The sequence below is a fragment of the Lithobates pipiens genome, unplaced genomic scaffold, assembly GCF_037356315.1.
Source record: "Lithobates pipiens isolate NorthernLeopardFrog02 unplaced genomic scaffold, aLitPip1_a1.2 Scaffold_30, whole genome shotgun sequence".
Lineage (NCBI taxonomy): Eukaryota > Metazoa > Chordata > Amphibia > Anura > Ranidae > Lithobates > Lithobates pipiens.
Window position 1 is genome coordinate 54,964,499 of NW_027507791.1, and position 17,146 is coordinate 54,981,644.

General features: G+C 43.1%; 1 long non-coding RNA gene across 1 annotated transcript; it reads left to right on the forward strand.

Annotated features, from left to right (window-relative positions):
- The first annotated feature begins 765 nt into the window (after positions 1–765).
- On the forward strand, positions 766–11,641 carry LOC143942846 (uncharacterized). The gene is made up of 2 exons (XR_013264851.1): positions 766–1,822; positions 1,881–11,641. It is a non-coding gene; the product is annotated as an uncharacterized LOC143942846 (long non-coding RNA).
- Positions 11,642–17,146: the final 5,505 nt, after the last annotated feature.

Below are 17,146 nucleotides of genomic sequence, written 5' to 3' on the forward strand. Positions count from 1 at the left end.
CCCTCCCCCCCCCAAAAAAAGGGCGTAATTCCGAATTTGGCTACTTTCTACATACAAAATAAATCCAGTGATCAGTCTGACCAATCCTATTGCTGGAATGTGAACCACACTCCCCATGTTGTAGTTTGCCCTTTAGGAGGATTTGGTCTGTTTGAGGATCTTCAGGAAAGGAGCTCTTCTCACCCCAGAAGTGGAGACTGTTCGGTGCTTCGCAATACTCGGCTCACTTATTTCCGTTAGAAAGCCGGGGGAATCTGTTGTTTAAGTATAACTATAGGCAAAACTTTATTATTATTATTATTTTTGTTTTCGATAGAGTGGAGAGGGATTAGAACCCCTGTCAGGATTTTTATTGCTGTCTGTGTCCCCGTTAAGGAGATTCACCCTCTCTGTTTGTCCTGCTTATTATCAGTGAAAATGAAAGTAAAAGAACATCACAATATTCGGGTTGTCCCCAGAAAAGTAATAAAATAAAAAGTAACAATGGGGACACTAGTTCTGGTGAGCCCAAGATATTCCCTTAATTTGCAGGGATTTCCTCTCACTTCCTGTTTTTGGCTGTGGGACAGGAAGTGAAGGTAAATCTCCCTAATGGGACATAGATGGCAAAAAAAAAAATCGACGGAGGTTAGAACTAGTGGTGCACTGAAATCAAATTTCCAAAATCGAAAAATTTAGGATGCGCTTGGCCAAAAACGAAGCCGAAAATTTACGTTTTTTTTTTTTTTTTAAATATATATATATATATATATATATATATATATATATATATATATATTTTTTTATAAATAATTAAATTCAACTTTTTGATTCATATCATGAATTTAAATGAATATGAATTTATTGTAGGCCATTATCGGCACCTTTTTTGAAGCGATGTTAACGATCCTGCTTGGTGCATATTTGGTCAGCATCTCCCCATTGAAATGCATTGAAAATGCAGCAAGAATGCATAAAAAAATATGCACTCATCTAGTATTTTTGATGCGTTTTTTCGAGTCGAGTCGCATGACCTACTATTTTTGGCCAATAGTTGTCGGCGGCCGAAACTTCATCACTAGATATAACCCTCCGTGTTACTCTATCCAAAATGAAAAGAAAAAAAAAAATTGCCTATAGTTCTACTATAGTCTGTATTCTTTATCTGAAATCTTGCTGAGATGGACGGGTTACACTGGGATGTGCTGCCATATTTATACTCCTTATGCTATTTATGGCGGCCTCCCAACCAGTCATGTCATGTTTGCTTTCCGATGAGGATTCAGATTTCACACAGCCTTTATTTTTCATAGAAGGTAAAAGCAAAATAAAAAAATAAATCTGTAGGTCCTCAGATGGAAAGATGTAATTCCGAGTCCTTTTCTGCATACATGTATAAGAGCAGTGATCTTTGATTCTAGCGCTATGAGAGAACAGCCGATATTTGCTACACTACAGGTTCCCTCTGAGCTGAGAAATATAAACCACTGGATAGCTGCATTTGTGAAAGGTGTACGAAGTTGAATTATTTTCTGGAGAAGCTCTTTAACATCCTATCCCACTTGTATACTTTGCCATGGGCTAGGGTGCATGCAGGTTCTGGGGCTGAATGGCGCTGCTGTTTAATAAGCTGGACAGAGCAGAAGACTAACCTTCAACAAACCCTTTCTTCCTCCAGTTTCTTCTTGTAGATCAGGGGCCTCCAAACTTTCTAAAGAAAGGGCCAGTTTACGGTCTTCAGACTTTAGGAGGGCCAGCCTGGAAGCCTGAACTTTGGTTATAGGGGAAGAAATGGTTGACGTCAATGGGAGGAATAGTGACCCATTGTTGGTGTCAGTGGGAGGCATAGTGACCCATTGGTTTCAGTGGCTGGAATAGTGACCCATTGTTGTCAGTTGGAGGAATAGTGACCCATTGTTGGTGTCAGTGGGAGGAATAGTGACCCATTGTTGGTGTCAGTGGGAGGCATAGTGACCCGTTGGTTTCAGTGGCTGGAATAGTGACCCATTGTTGGTGTCAGTGTCTGGGATAGTGACCCATTGTTGTCAGTTGGAGGAATAGTGACCCATTGTTGGTGTCAGTGGGAGGAATAGTGACCCATTGTTGTCAGTGGGAGGCATAGTGACCCATTGGTTTCAGTGGCTGGAATAGTGACCCATTGTTGGTGTCAGTGTCTGGGATAGTGACCCATTGTTGTCAGTGGGAGGAGTAGTGACCCATTGTTGGTGTCAGCGGGAGGAGTAGTGACCCATTGTTGGTGTCAGCGGGAGGAGTAGTGACCCATTGTTGGTATCAGCGGGAGGAGTAGTGACCCATTGTTGGTGTCAGCGGGAGGAGTAGTGACCCATTGTTGGTGTCAGCGGGAGGAGTAGTGACCCATTGTTGGTGTCAGCGGGAGGAGTAGTGACCCATTGTTGGTGTCAGCGGGAGGAGTAGTGACCCATTGTTGGTGTCAGCGGGAGGAGTAGTGACCCATTGTTGGTGTCAGCGGGAGGAGTAGTGACCCATTGTTGGTGTCAGCGGGAGGAATGATGTCTCAAGGGCTGAATAAAGCTAAGCAAAGGGCTGCAGTTTGAGGACCACTGTTGTAGGTCATCAGGATTAGGAAGGCCGTAGATGGGGTAACTTTCTTTCCTGCAACCATGGGTCTGCTTATAGATTGATGGAATTTCAGCTGACCCCTGCTGAACCAGCAAAAATGTGATCCATCTATGGCCGGCTTTAGCAAAGCTAATGACTGGGACTGGTCTACAGAGAACTGCTGGAGAATGTTTTTCCCTCATTTGTCTCCTATGTTCTTTTCTCAGTCTCTCTCCGCAGTTTTTTTTCCTCTTTCCATCAGCTTCTAAGGAGAATAGCAGTACCCCTCTCATGAATGAGTTATGAAAGGTTCTTGATCTTTTTTTACAAATAGCCATATTCTGAGCTTTCTAGACACTATTGGCCTGACACTTTGCTGAGGATTTAGCATGGGGGGGGGGGGCTTTTTTAAGAATGACCTCCCTTTTACCTTCGCTCCATCCTCTCTCATCTCCTCTTCCATAGACATCTTCTCCAATCCCCCTTGAAACACATGGCTGGCCATCGATGGATGGAATTGCTGCCAGTTCAGCAGGGACCGGCTGATGTCGTTGATCCATCTATGGGTGGGCTGGTTGTACTGACGTCGATCATTAAACCTGCCTGTCTGTTTTTTTTTTTTTTTTCCCCATGGGATCGCTGCTGGCGGCTAAATGATTGTGTTCTGCTGGCAGGGAAGGCTCTCTGCCAGCAAAACACAAAAGCTCTGCAAGAGGGATTCCCCCATCAACACCTGTATTGGAAGGAAAGAAAATTGCATGATCTACAGCAGTGGTTCTCAACCCTGTCCTCAAGTACCCCCAACAGGCCATGTTTTGGGAATTTCTCTTAGATAAAATAGCTGTCCAAAATATAAAGCCATTGACTTAGATTGATTACATTGATTTAGAGCACCTGTGCAAGATAAAGGAAAACCTGCAAACATGGCCTGTTGGGGGTACTTGAGGACGGGGCTGAGAAGCGCTGACTTATTGGGCGCTTAAGTTCTTAGAACGGAGAAGGTGGCTTTGGTAGAAGGAATGGGGGAGGTTGGAATGCCGAAGAGAATGGCCAATGTGAATCCTCAGCCAAGAGTCTAGCCAACGTTTCTAGGTAAAGTCGGGGTCAGGAAAGGCAAATAAAGTATTATAAGAACATTTCACAACTTGTCTTCCATTTCATAATTTCAAACCGCATTCACTATTTCAAATGTGACATCTTTTAAGTCTAGAAAGGAACACGTCTATTGTTCCGTAATCCTCCTCCTGTTATAGAGATGATTAGAGATGGTCTCCTGCAGAGTCAACCCCTCCCCCTCCCCCCCCTCAGCATCACATACCTCCTCCACTCCATTCAGCCCTTGGGAGCAAAGAAAATAGCCAGTACTTCAGGTATAGAGGAGCATGCCACTCCCTGTTCTTTCTCATACCATAAGGCAGTGATGCTGACCCTTGGCGCCCCAGATGTTTTGGAACTACATTTCCCATGATGCTCATGTATTCTGTAGGTGAAGCATCATGGGAAATGTAGTTCCAAAACGTCTGGGGCGCCAAGGTTCGCCGTCACTGCCATATAGAATCTGAGCCGTTCCAAGTTTCCCGGGCCCACACTCTGTATTCAGGTGCTGACAGAAATGGGGCACACCTCGCTCCAGTATGTAATATGGCATGCGGGTCCCGCCACACACCGTATTCAGCTCCAATGTAAGGTAAATGAAAGCCAGGCTTCAGATCCCAGCCCATCGGGTCATGCCCCTCTGGTTGATATAGGCCGCATCGTTTTTTTTAAAAGTATTTGATCTGACAGTGATGTCTGTATTCTGCGGAGAGAAAACAAGACTCGTCTGGGACCTCTGCCAAAAATAGGACTTAACATGCTTTTTTTTTTTATATTGTAGATGAATTGTACTACCCTGTTTCCCCTAAAATAAGACCTAGCGTGATTGTCGGTGATGGCTGCAATATAAGCCCTACCCCCCAAATAAGCCCTACTCTGTTTCCTCAAAAATAAGCCCTACCCTGAAAAGAAGACCTACAAGGACTTTAACTAGAGCTTATTTGGGGGGTAGGGCTTTTATTGCAGCCATCACCGACAATCACACTAGGTCTTATTTTAGGGGAAACGGGGTAAGAGAGACAAACTCAAAATGAACAAGCCTGCATGTAATTTGGTCTCCAGCAGATCGCTGCCACCTACTACCTGACAAACTTCTTCCTTTACTGCAGTCAACTGCGTAAAGGATATCGATGGGCAAAGTGACAGGTTCTCTTAGAGCAGTGATGGCCAACTTTTTCAACCCAGATGTTTTCGAAACTACATTTCCCATGATGCTCCACGACACTGCAGTGAAGTGGAGCATTGTGGGAAATGTAGTTCCAAAACCCCTGGGGTGCCAAGGTTCGCCATCACTGTCTTAGAAGAACAAGTGATCAAACCCTGATCGCTTTCTTTCCCCGCGCGCCTTTCTTCTGGGAGTCCAAACATATGTGAGCTCAGCAATGGAGGGTTTGTGACCCCCCCCCCATTGGCTGCCCAAACCTGAGCAGCACATCCTGGGTGGAAGAGGAGGTCGCATGCTCCCCCCATACCTGGAAGCACTGGCTACTACTTAAAGGGGGTTCCACAGGTGTACGGAGGGGGGGTGGCGTTGTGGAACTGGAGACGGAGTATTAGTGGGTGGGGGTTCATGAGTGCTCAACCCGCGCCTCTCCAGGAGTTGCAGAACTACAAACCCCATTAGGCATTGCAAGGCTGACAGTTACAAGCATGACTCCCAAAGGCTGAGGCATGATGGGAATTGTAGTTCCGCAACAGCTGGAGGGCCACAGGTTGAGCACTCATATTTTAGGCTATGGAGAGCCGCGCAAAAAAAAAGGGTGGGGGGGGGGGCTCTGATGAGTGAAACGCCCATCTCTGGTTCCCTTGACCCCCATCAATTGCCTGATCTTCTTTTTAGATTTTTGTCTTCATAACCCCTCATAGAAACCCACATCACACAGCAATAACCCGTTTATCCCGCTAACCATTTTTTAAAATATGTCTTTTAACTGTCGTAGACACCGCTAAACCTAACCAGCATCCCGCTGCCAGGAAAAAAAAAAGATAAGCCGCATTCTCTGGTTATCGTTGCAATGCTGCTATTCCAGCTTTCAGCCTGCATTTTTATTTTCCACACTACCTCTTTTCTGGCCGAAAATGTAAAATTTTTTTATTACAATATATATATAAAATATTATATATATAATTATAGTCTTTGGCTCTGTTTTGGAGAGCTTACAATTCTGTATCTGACCTTGGGGGAGAGCGGGAGAATGCTATTTTTTGATATGGGGGTGGGGGAGGGGGAAGAGGGATACAAAATGTAAAAAAAAAAAAAAAAAATTATATATGAGAATCCACTAAAATAGCTTTCATTTCTAATTTACGCGTTTCAACATTTTTCATCTCATGGATAGTAGTGTCATCTCAGGATTTTATCAACTGCCGTCTATTTTCCGACTCATTTTGTCCATTTTAAGACTTCTGTTTGTGGGTTTAGCCCTCGATAACACTATCATGATTGTTAACAGTTTTGTCATTCTTTTTTTTTTTTTTTCAAAAAAGTTGAATTGTTTACTCTTGCCTGAATTAATTAAATGTAAGGGTATTAATCTTTTTAGGCACTTTTTTTTTGTTTTTTTCTGTTGTGTAACTGTCAATGTTCTGTTTGAAGTGTTTGTCACAATGAGCACTGTGGTGGTGGAAATGTCAATATTGGACACCGATGTCTGTTATAGGCACCCAAAGCATGGCGGCTGCCATTCCAATTAACCTGGCTGCTATGCTTCAGGCTGGTATTAGGTCACATGACCTATAATAAGCACGCAGCCATTAGGTCTTAAAGCTGAACTCCGGGATAATCCAATATTGTCTACATGTTACTTCCAGATCTGTGCAGTAATCCAGTGCCACTGGTCACTCTCTCTCCTTGTGCAGGGTGACTGGTCTTGTCTCCGCCCCCTCCTGCAGGTTTCTGCAAATGGCATGTAGTGGGTGGGGCCTGCTGGTCCCCTCCCACAGCTCAGCGCTCTCTCCTTGTGCAGGGTGACTGGTCTTGTCTCCGCCCCCTCCTGCAGGTTTCTGCAAATGGCATGTAGTGGGTGGAGCCTGCTGGGCCCCTCCCACAGCCCAGCGCTCTCTCCTTGTGCAGGGTGACTGGTCTGGTCTCCGCCCCCTCCTGCAGGTTTCTGCAAATAGCATGTAGTGGGTGGAGCCTGCTGGGCCCCTCCCACAGCTCAGCGCTCTCTCCTTGTGCAGGGTGACTAGTCTGGTTTCCGCCCCCTCCTGCAGGTTTCTGCAAACTGCATGTAGTGGGTGGAGCCTGCTGGGGGCCCCTCCCACATCTCTACTCTGAACAGGCTATTCCCACACAGGGATGTCACTGCAATGTTTATATGGTAATATCTGGGTTTGCAAAGTGCACACAAATTGGTTTTTGTGGCTTATGAGGATTATATCCTGATTAAAGTTTTTGTTCCCAGGGTTCAGCTTTAAAGTAGTTGTAAACCCTTCCATATACCCAGTGCAGTGGCTTGCTTTAGGTCATACATAGAGACTAAACAAATCCTCCTACATAAGTTTACCTGTTTATCTGCAGTCTTCTGTTCTCTACATCATTCAAAGTCCATAATTTATAAAGTTTGTCTGAGCTGTCAGAAAACAGGGGGCAGGGAGCTGAAGTTACACTGCAGAGCTCAGTGAGGAGAGCTCTGAGAGCTTATTGGAGGGAAGGGATACAACCCCTTCACAGGGCTGAGGCTGTCAGTCAGCTGGAGCTCCCTCCCGTCACCTTTTTTTGTTTTCTTGGTGTCAGGAAAACTTGTCAGAAGTGACTCATACTGATAGCAGATGAATGGGGCAGCAGACCGAAATGTTACTCATCAGAGAGATTAAATTAAACTCTGCAGAGCTCTGTGAGGAGAGGTGATTGGAGGGAAGGGGGGGATACCCGCCCCCCCACTCAGCACACAGGAACAGAGCTGAGGCTGTCAATCACAGGATGTGTGCTGGAGCTCCCTCCCCTGTCACCATTTTTCTCTTGGTGTCAGGAAAACTCATCTGAAGGGGATCACGCTCATAGCAAAGGAAGGAGACAGCAGACAGAAATTACACTTAGGCTGGGTTCACGCTATTCAGAATTGGATGTGGATTTTACCACATCCAATTTACATGATAGGATAGTGTGACTGCCTCGTTATGGAGCCGGTTTACACATCTCATGGGCAGCCACAGCCTGCATTTAAAAAAGGGTCCTGTGCTTCTTTGGTTCCGATTCAGATGCAAATTCAGGCAAAAAAATCGGACTTGATTCACACCTGAATTGGTGAACAGGGACGCACCGGACCCCATGCTGTGAACCGCAGCCGCAGCATGTGGGACCCCAGCCTGAGTGTTCTGGATGAAGCCAAGCACACACTATAGAGGGATATGCTTCGTTCATGTCTGAGGTTTACAACCACTTTGAAGCAGAACATTGGGCACATTTATGGGGGTTAGTAGTGGTTTGGTCGTGCCGTATTACCCAAAAAGTGGGCTTTTGGTTGCACTGACCACTCCTGCTGTACTTCCTTCACCTTCCCCCTTGATGGCCATATATGATTGACACCAGCACTGGGGCCATCTGTCCACCCCTGGTTTTGATTGGCCATTCACAAAATGCACTGCCACAGTGTCATCACAGTGGGAGCTGCCCCTCCCCCAGCCGATATCGGTGCTGCTGGTATGGCCACCAGTGCTGGCGCCTCGCCACCTGATCTGATTACAGTGGCCATTCACAAAGCACGCTGCCCAAGCGATTTCTCGGGCTGCACTGTGTAAACCGCGTGTACACGGGTGGGGGGAAGGAGAGACGGCACTATCTCTGATGTCTCAGGCCTGTAGCACTGATGCCAGAAGAGGGCAGCTATAAATATTCAGTGCAGATAAAAGCCGTCTTTTAAGCCTAACACCACATTACTACATGACAGAGGTAAACTGCTACTAAATCCACTAAAGCAAGCCACATAGGTTATGGTTTAAGGAAAGAAAATTGCTTGATTTTCCCCATTAACACAGTCAGTGTTGATAGGGGGTGGGGGGATCCTCTCCCTCTCTCTTCCCCCCTGTCTCGCTCCCTCTCTCCTTCCCTCCCTCTGTGCTATTGTATTCTGACAGGTGGGAGATTCCGCCCCTGTCAGAATGCAATGATCACTGCTGGCGGCTATAACCGCCGGCAGTGATTGCGTGCTGGTTGTACTGCAATCAGCCTGCCCATAGATGGCAGGAAAACAAATCGAATTTCAATCCATCTAAGCCCCCATTCACATTGGTGCAACTTGTCATGCAACTGACAAGTCCACGCTATTGTTAGCCATGGAACTGTTCAAATCGGGGGCCGCACTGCTGATTTCAGGTGTGATTTCATAGACATCTGTGCATGAAATTGCACCTGAAGTCGCACTGACCTGCAGGTTTGAAATTGCGCAATTTCAAGTAAATTTGCACAATTTCAAAGTAGGATTTGGTGTCGGGGGGCAGGACGGGACGCGAAGGCTATTGGAATGATTACACCCGGAGCTCAGCTTTATCTCTAATCTGCATATATAGCATAGCAGCCAGGCAACTAGTATTTTCAGAAGAAAGTACACAGCCTGGGTGTGTCTCTCCTGACCCCTTCCCTTTAACGCACCTTTTAGATTCCATTTGCGTGAGCCCATAGGATACAATACTTTTCTGTTCAGATCTGTATGCAGCAATGTATGAAGATGCATAGAGTCACTTCTACTGCCAGCTGACATCGCAGAGATACTTTGTGATCTCACTGCTATGGGCCCATGTGTTATGGATGTTATGGGACAATGTACTGGGAGTATTGTATGCCATTTTGACATTTCAATAAAGTAAAAAAAAAAGTAAACAATGCCTTGAGTTGTAACAGCACAGGCCACGCCCTCTCCTTGCCGCCCATACACATTGGACATTAAATTGGATTGTTTTAGTGTTTGGCTGTTGTGACTTATTAATGAAAAAATCGATGGTGTGTAATCAGCGGCTCTGCCACTGCCTACACATTATCAGTATTTACACAACAGCCCTGAGCAGCAGCAAGAGCCCGTAGGGTCTATGGAGGTCTGTTAACATTAGTACAAATTTTATAATCCATACTGAGCATGGAAACTTTAACTGGATTTTTTTTGTGCCAGCATGAGCACTAACATGTTGCCATAATGTTATTTTAGCTCATATTCACAACAGCCCGAACGCTAATCCGATCCCTATTAGTGTGCAAGCCGGAGTCCAGATGGTGAGGGCAGGTGGTGACCTTGTGCTGTTACAACGCAAAGCACTGTTTTACCTTTTTTTTTTCTTTTTAAACTTTATTGAAATGTCATAATGACATGACATTCATTTCGACTTCAGGCGATCTCCAGTGCGTTGCAGAAAAACAGTTTGCGTTTTTCTCCAACCCACCTCAAAGGCAGCGTTGTGGTGTGAACGGGGCACATAGAAAACAATTGTATATTCTGCGTGCCGCGGTGTCGAGCGTGCATTCTGTGAAGATCAACGCAGCTCCACTTGCACTGGTGTCGGCAAATGTGTTACCATTTTGTCACACAAGAGGGCGCTAGTGATGCTGCTGCCAGCGATGCCACCAGTAGATCCCCAAGTAAATTTACTATCTCTATTTTGACCTCTAAATTGTTCCCTAACGGGGCCAGGCGTTTTCTGCCCAAGAGAGCAACCTTTTTTTTTTTTTTTCATAATTCACCAAGAACTAGTAAAATTTCTATCCCTTTTTAGCCAACGCCACATCGTCTTTCTGTCCACGAATCCGCTCCCACCACTGTGTCAATGTGACAGGTCCACTTCTTCAATTTGTGACCATTTTCATTTCTTCATGGTTGGGTTCCATAATGCTCCGCCTTCAGTGACGGGATGTAATCTTGATTAACCGCATTAATCGCGCATCTCGTACTGCATTTTGTAACTTGTAATATGCAAATGCGGCCATTTGCACGTTTTTGACGAAAACTGTATTTCCGCTAATGTAAAGCTTGTGTGTCTATGAAAATCTCTAGGTTCCCCCCCCCCCCCCCTTCCCCCGAACTGACCGCGTCATGCGCAGAGTCGCCCGTGTCCGAGGTGAACTTTCCGCAGTATTTGCACATATCTCTGAACTGTAGAGCACAATTGGTCCTTAATGATCAAAGTGTTTAGAAGGAGATCCAGTTGCCATAGCAAACCAGAAATGTTCTGTTATTCTCCTGTACGGCACCAACAAACCGATCAATGAAAAAATAATTGTCAATATTTTTCTTCCAATAAAAAAAAAAAAAAAACTGGACGGTGAGAAACATTTCAGTTGCTTTGAGATTTTAGCATGTGTGACATTTTATTTTTAAAGCATGCAAAAAATGGAAATTATATAATTGTGATTTGGCCTGAATTATGTGTGTATAGAAGAGGAGGGGGAGGGGGTGCATCATGAAAATTACCCCAAAGGCAACTGAAAATTTTCAACTGAATCCTAATTAAGTCGATCTGCGTATTTACAGAAAACTTTTATTATTTTTTTTTATTGTTTTTGGATAAAGCAGGAAAGGGGTAGAGCCACTTTTTTTTTTTTCTGCTCTCTCCACTGAAGTTTCCCTCACTTCCTGTTCTGTTGACACCAGGACAGGAAGTAATGGGGGAAATCCACAAAAGGGACACCATAAACAATATATGTACATTTGTGTATATATAATATGTATTATACTATCTTAAGCAATTTAGGGGAATGCTAGAACCCTTCAGCTTTTTTTTTTGCACCCTATTGGAGAGTTTATTAATTACCAGTCCAGGTTTATATAAAATCATTTTTTTTTTCTTTAGCGTATTAGGGTAATGATAGAACCCACGTCAGTGTTTTATTATTGCTCTGTGTCCCCATTGGAGATTTTCCTAATTTCCAGTCCTGGTGACGTAATTGGCCGAGTCAAGAAATGAAGGGAGATCTACAACAGGGACCCATTAAATAAGTATGTGTGGGTGTGTAATATGAATTAAAAAATATTTTTTTTATATATATATATATATATTATAATATTTTTTTTTTGTATATCTCTCTATACAGATATATATTTATTTTCTTATATAAATACATTTTTCTCTGTGTGTGTGTGTAATATATTTATATTACACACAGAGAAAAATGTATATAAGAAAAAATTGTGGTCCTGGAAAAATCTGCAACAGAGATTAATTCATATATAGATATTATATATAATTTTTATATATATATATATATATATATATATATATATATATATATATATAAAATATATGTATAATCATATATATATATATATATATATATATATATATATATATATATATATATATAAAATATATGTATAATCATATATATATATTATAATATACACACTTGTTTTTTAATTACCTTCAATTTTATTTCTAAAGTTTTTACATTTGTGCTGTTGAACTGAAACCTAACCGATTGTACAATCAGATAGTGTCACGTGTGTGACCAGCCTTAGGGAATGCTATTGGCAACCTCCAGACACTTTGATCATTAAGGCGGAGGATGGGTGGGTGTGTGTGTGGTGTACTGTAACAAGTGTGTTTTCAACTTGTTTTTTTTTTTTCTTTCTTTTTTTTTTTTTTCTTCCTTTTTCAACAAAAGCTTTAATAACAAACTCTTTTGTGTTTCAAGCAGCAGTGCCACTTAAAATGGATTGCAATAAAAACAATAATTCAAAAAAAAAATGTATTAGCAACATTTTAGATTTTTATTGGTTTCACGTGTTTTTGTTTTATATGCTGACCCAGCGGCAAGGGATCAAATGGAATTGTCTGTAAGTTGGTTCTAAGTGCCTTGAATTAAAAAAAAAAAGTGTATAAAATATTTTGCATCGTAGAAAAGTAAAGAGTTAATTTTACCGTAAATTATGGGATGGATTTTTTTTTTCTTTCAATAAAAATAGTTTTATGTGTTTGCGTGTGGATTCCTATTTCTTTAATCATTTCCCTTTTTAAAGTAGCCTTTCTTGGCCATTTTAACATGGAGGAATCCTTGAAATAACGTTCAGGTTCTAGGGAATCTCTACATATTATTGTACTACAGCTTACAGTATGTTGGTGTGCAAAGTAAGGTGAGATATAGGGAAATAAAAATAATTTAGTGCATTCGGGACCCGGGACAGCTCTATACAGCACATTGATCAGTGGAAAGAATGTCCCTTATGTTGGTGGTCAGTGGGAGGAAGAATGTCCCTTACGTTGGTGGTCAATGGGAGGAAGAATGCTCCTTACGTTGGTGGTCAATGGGAGGAAGAATGCGCCTTACATTGGTCAGTGGGAAGAATGTCCCTTACGTTGGTGGTCAATGGGAGGAAGAATGCGCCTTACATTGGTCAGTGGGAAGAATGTCCCTTACGTTGGTGGTCAATGGGAGGAAGAATGCGCCTTACATTGGTCAGTGGGAAGAATGTCCCTTACGTTGGTGGTCAATGGGAGGAAGAATGCTCCTTACGTTGGTCAGTGGGAAGAATGTCCCTTACGTTAGTGGCCAATGGGAGGAAGAATGTCCCTTACGTTAGTGGTCAATGGGAGGAAGAATGTCCCTTACGTTAGTGGTCAATGGGAGGAAGAATGTCCCTTACGTTGGTCAGTGGGAAGAATGTCACTTATGTTGGTGGTCAGTGGGAAGAATGTCCCTTATGTTGGTGGTCAATGGGAGGAAGAATGCTCCTTACGTTGCTCAGTGGGAGGAAGAATGTCCCTTACGTTGGTCAGTGGGAAGAATGTCCCTTACGTTAGTGGTCAATGGGAGGAAGAATGTCCCTTACGTTGGTCAGTGGGAAGAATGTCACTTATGTTGGTGGTCAGTGGGAAGAATGTCTTTTACGTTGGTCAGTGGGAAGAATGTCACTTATGTTGGTGGTCAGTGGGAAGAATGTCCCTTATGTTGGTGGTCAGTGGGAAGAATGTCCCTTATGTTGGTGGTCAATGGGAGGAAGAATGCTCCTTACGTTGGTCAGTGGGAAGAATGTCACTTATGTTGGTGGTCAGTGGGAAGAATGTCACTTATGTTGGTGATCAGTGGGAAGAATGTCCCTTATGTTGGTGGTCAGTGGGAAGAATGTCCCTTATGTTGGTGGTCAATGGGAGGAAGAATGCTCCTTACGTTGCTCAGTGGGAGGAAGAATGTCCCTTACGTTGGTGGCCAGTGGGAAGAATGTCCCCCTTTACAGAGAACTTAATAAAAATAATCAGAGCCAGAAAATGCCCATTGCTCAAGAAATCCCCAGCAGCCTCTGCGTGAGAGAGCCTGCCTTATTACTTTTTTTCTTTGACTGCAGAAATAAATCAATAATTGACAAATGCCTAGATAGAGCATAGGCATACTTATTTTATAATTGACAGTGCCTTGAAAAAGTATTCATACCCCTTGAAATTTCCCACATTTTGTCATGTTGCAACCAAAAAACGTAAATGTATTTTATTGGGATTTTATGTGATAGACCAACACAGTGGCACAGAATTGTGAAGTGGAAGGAAAATTATAAATGGTTTTAAAAATGTTTTACAATAAATATGTGAAAACTGTGGGGTACATTTGTATGGCGCCCCCCCCCCCCCCCCCGAGTCAATACTTTGTAGAACCCCCTTTCACTGCAATTACTGCTGCAAGTGTTTTTGGGGATGTCTCTACCAGCTTTGCACATCTAGAGAGTGACATTTTTGCCCATTCTTTGCAAAATAGCTCAAGCTCTGTCAGATTGGATGGAGAGCGTCTGTGAACAGCAATTGTCAAGTCTTTCCACAGATTCTCAATTGGATTTAGGTCTGGACTTTGGGCTATTCTAATACATGAATATGCTTTGATCTCATTCATTCCATTGTAGCTCTGGCTGTATGTTTAGGGTCGTTGTCCTGCTGGAAGGTGAACCTCCACCCCAGTCTCAAGCCTTTTGCAGACTCGAACAGGTTTTCTTCTAAGATTGCCCTGTATTTGTCTACATCCATCTTTCCATCAACTCTGACCAGCTTCCCTGTCCCTGCTAAAGAAAAGCTTTCTTGGAACATGATGCTGCCACCACCATGTTTCACGGTGGGGATGGTGTGTTCAGGGTGATGTGCAGTGTTAGTTTTTTGCCACACATAGCGTTTTGCCTTTAGGCCAAAAAGTTCAATTTTGGTCTCATCTGACCAGAGCACCTTCTTCCACATGTTTGCTCCAGAGTTACCATGGGCCTCTTGGCTGCTTCTCTGATGAATGCTCTCCTTGCCCGGCCAGTCAGTTTAGGTGGACAGCCATGTCTCTTGGTAAGTTTGCATTTGTGCCATACTCTTTCCATTTCCAGATGATGCATTGAACAGAGCTCAGTGAGATGTTCAAAGCTTGAGATTTTGTTTTATAACCTAACCCTGCTTTAAACTTCTCCACAACTTTATCCCTGACCTGTCTGGTGTGTCCCTTGGCCTTCATGATGCTGTTTGTTCACTAAGGTTGTCCAACAAACCTCTGAGGGCTTCACACAACAGCTGTATTTATACTGAGATTAAATTAAACACAGTTGCTATTTACTAATTAGCTGACTTCTGAAGGCAATTGCTTCCACTAGATTTTAGTTAGGGGTATCGGAGTAAAGGGGGCTGAATACAAATGCACACCACACTCTTTTTAGATGGTTTTACATTTTTAAGTTTTTTTTTTTTTTTTTTTTACAAATATTTATCATTTTCCTTACACTTCACAATTATGTGCCACTTTGTGTTGATCTATCACATAAAATCCCAATAAAATACATTTACGTTTTTGGTTGTAACATAACAAAATGTGGAAAGTTTCAAGGGGTACGAATACTTTTTCAAGGCACTGTATAGGGTGTGGTGTGTGTATATGTATGTATGTATGTATGTGTGTATGTATATATATATATATGTATATATATATGTATATATATATATATATATATATTATTTTTTTTTTTTTTTATTTTTTTTATTTAGTGTGTGTGTGTGTGTGTGTGTGTATGTAATGTAATTGGAGGTCAGTTCACAGTATCAACACCAGGGGGCGTCACTAGCTACCGCCATGCACATTTGGTATATTTCTGCTTTATATTGCTTCGCAGCTGATGGGGGGGGGGGGGGGGGTTTCTGAAAATACCTAGAAAAGCAAGAACATTCTAAGAACAGGAAAGCCGAGAGAAGCTGGCCAACAGATGGGAAGCCTGGTGTACATATAGAGAGCATTACTACGGGAGGCAGGAGAGCTGGAACTACAACTACAACTCCCAGCATACACTAATTAAAGTGGACAGGGTTACAGCTAAAACATCTGAATTTTTATTCAAAATGCGATGCGATATTTTCCTTTTAGAAATGAAAAACAAAAAAAAAACAATTGGCAAGATATTTTTTTTGTTTTGGAGCCATGTCAACAGCCAGGTCCGTGTGTCCTGATCAAAGTGAAGGGAGCCTGAGCTTTTACCCTTGTTTTAGAATTGTAGGGGTCCCCTCCATACCTCTGGGTCCTAGATTGTCTCCCACATGGCCAGACTCCACAATATTTAAGGGCCATCTCCCCACCTTCTGGGTTGTCCTGACCAAGGGATTGGCAGATATTTCTTGATTATTCGGGCTCTCATCTCCATACTCCCAACCAATAAGTTCTGGAACTTACTAGAAGCTTCCAGAAGCCAGGGGGAGGTGACACAGTCTCGGCCCATGTAGAGCCTGCCTACTACCTACACTGAACTTTACTTGATCCCAGGTAAAGTGAAGTCCAACTAAATTTGCCTAACTAATCCCAATTATATATATATATATATATATATATATACATATATATATACACACACACGTACAAGGGGGGTGCTAACCATATATGGGAGCAGTTTTACCTGTCAATGTACTGCAGACAGACAGCCTGTGCAGGCAAAACGACCTTACGCATGTGTCCCTTCCTGCTTCCAGATTTAGTTTGTGCGTATGCCTGTCTTTTTCTGCCTCATTGACAAATGGAGGAGTAAATCTTCCCTGCGGGACATGGACTTCAGCAAAAAACAGACAGGGGTTCCAACCCTATCACACACTATCCAGTAGTATTGGGACGCCTGCCTTCACATGCATATGAACTTTAATGGCATCCCAGTCTTAGTCCGTAGGGTTCAATATTGAGTTGGCCCACCCTTTACAGCTCTATAACAGCTGCAACTCTTCTGGGAAGGTTGTCCACAAGGTTTAGGAGTGTGTCTATGGGAATGTTTGGCCATTCTTCCAGAAGTGCATTTGTGAGGTCAGGCACATATGTGGACGAGAAGGCCTGGCTCGCAGTCTGCTATAATTCATTCCAAAGGTGTTCTATTGGGTTGAGGTCAGGACTCTGTGCATGCCAGACACGGTCCTCCATCCCAAACTCGCTCATCCATGTCTTTATGGTCCTTGCTTTGTGCACTGGTGTGCAGTCTTGTTGGAACAGGAAGGGGCCATCCCCAAACCATTCCCACAAAGTTGGGAGCATGAAATTGTCCAAAATGTATTTTTATGCTGAAGTCTTAAGAGTTCCCTTCACTGGAAC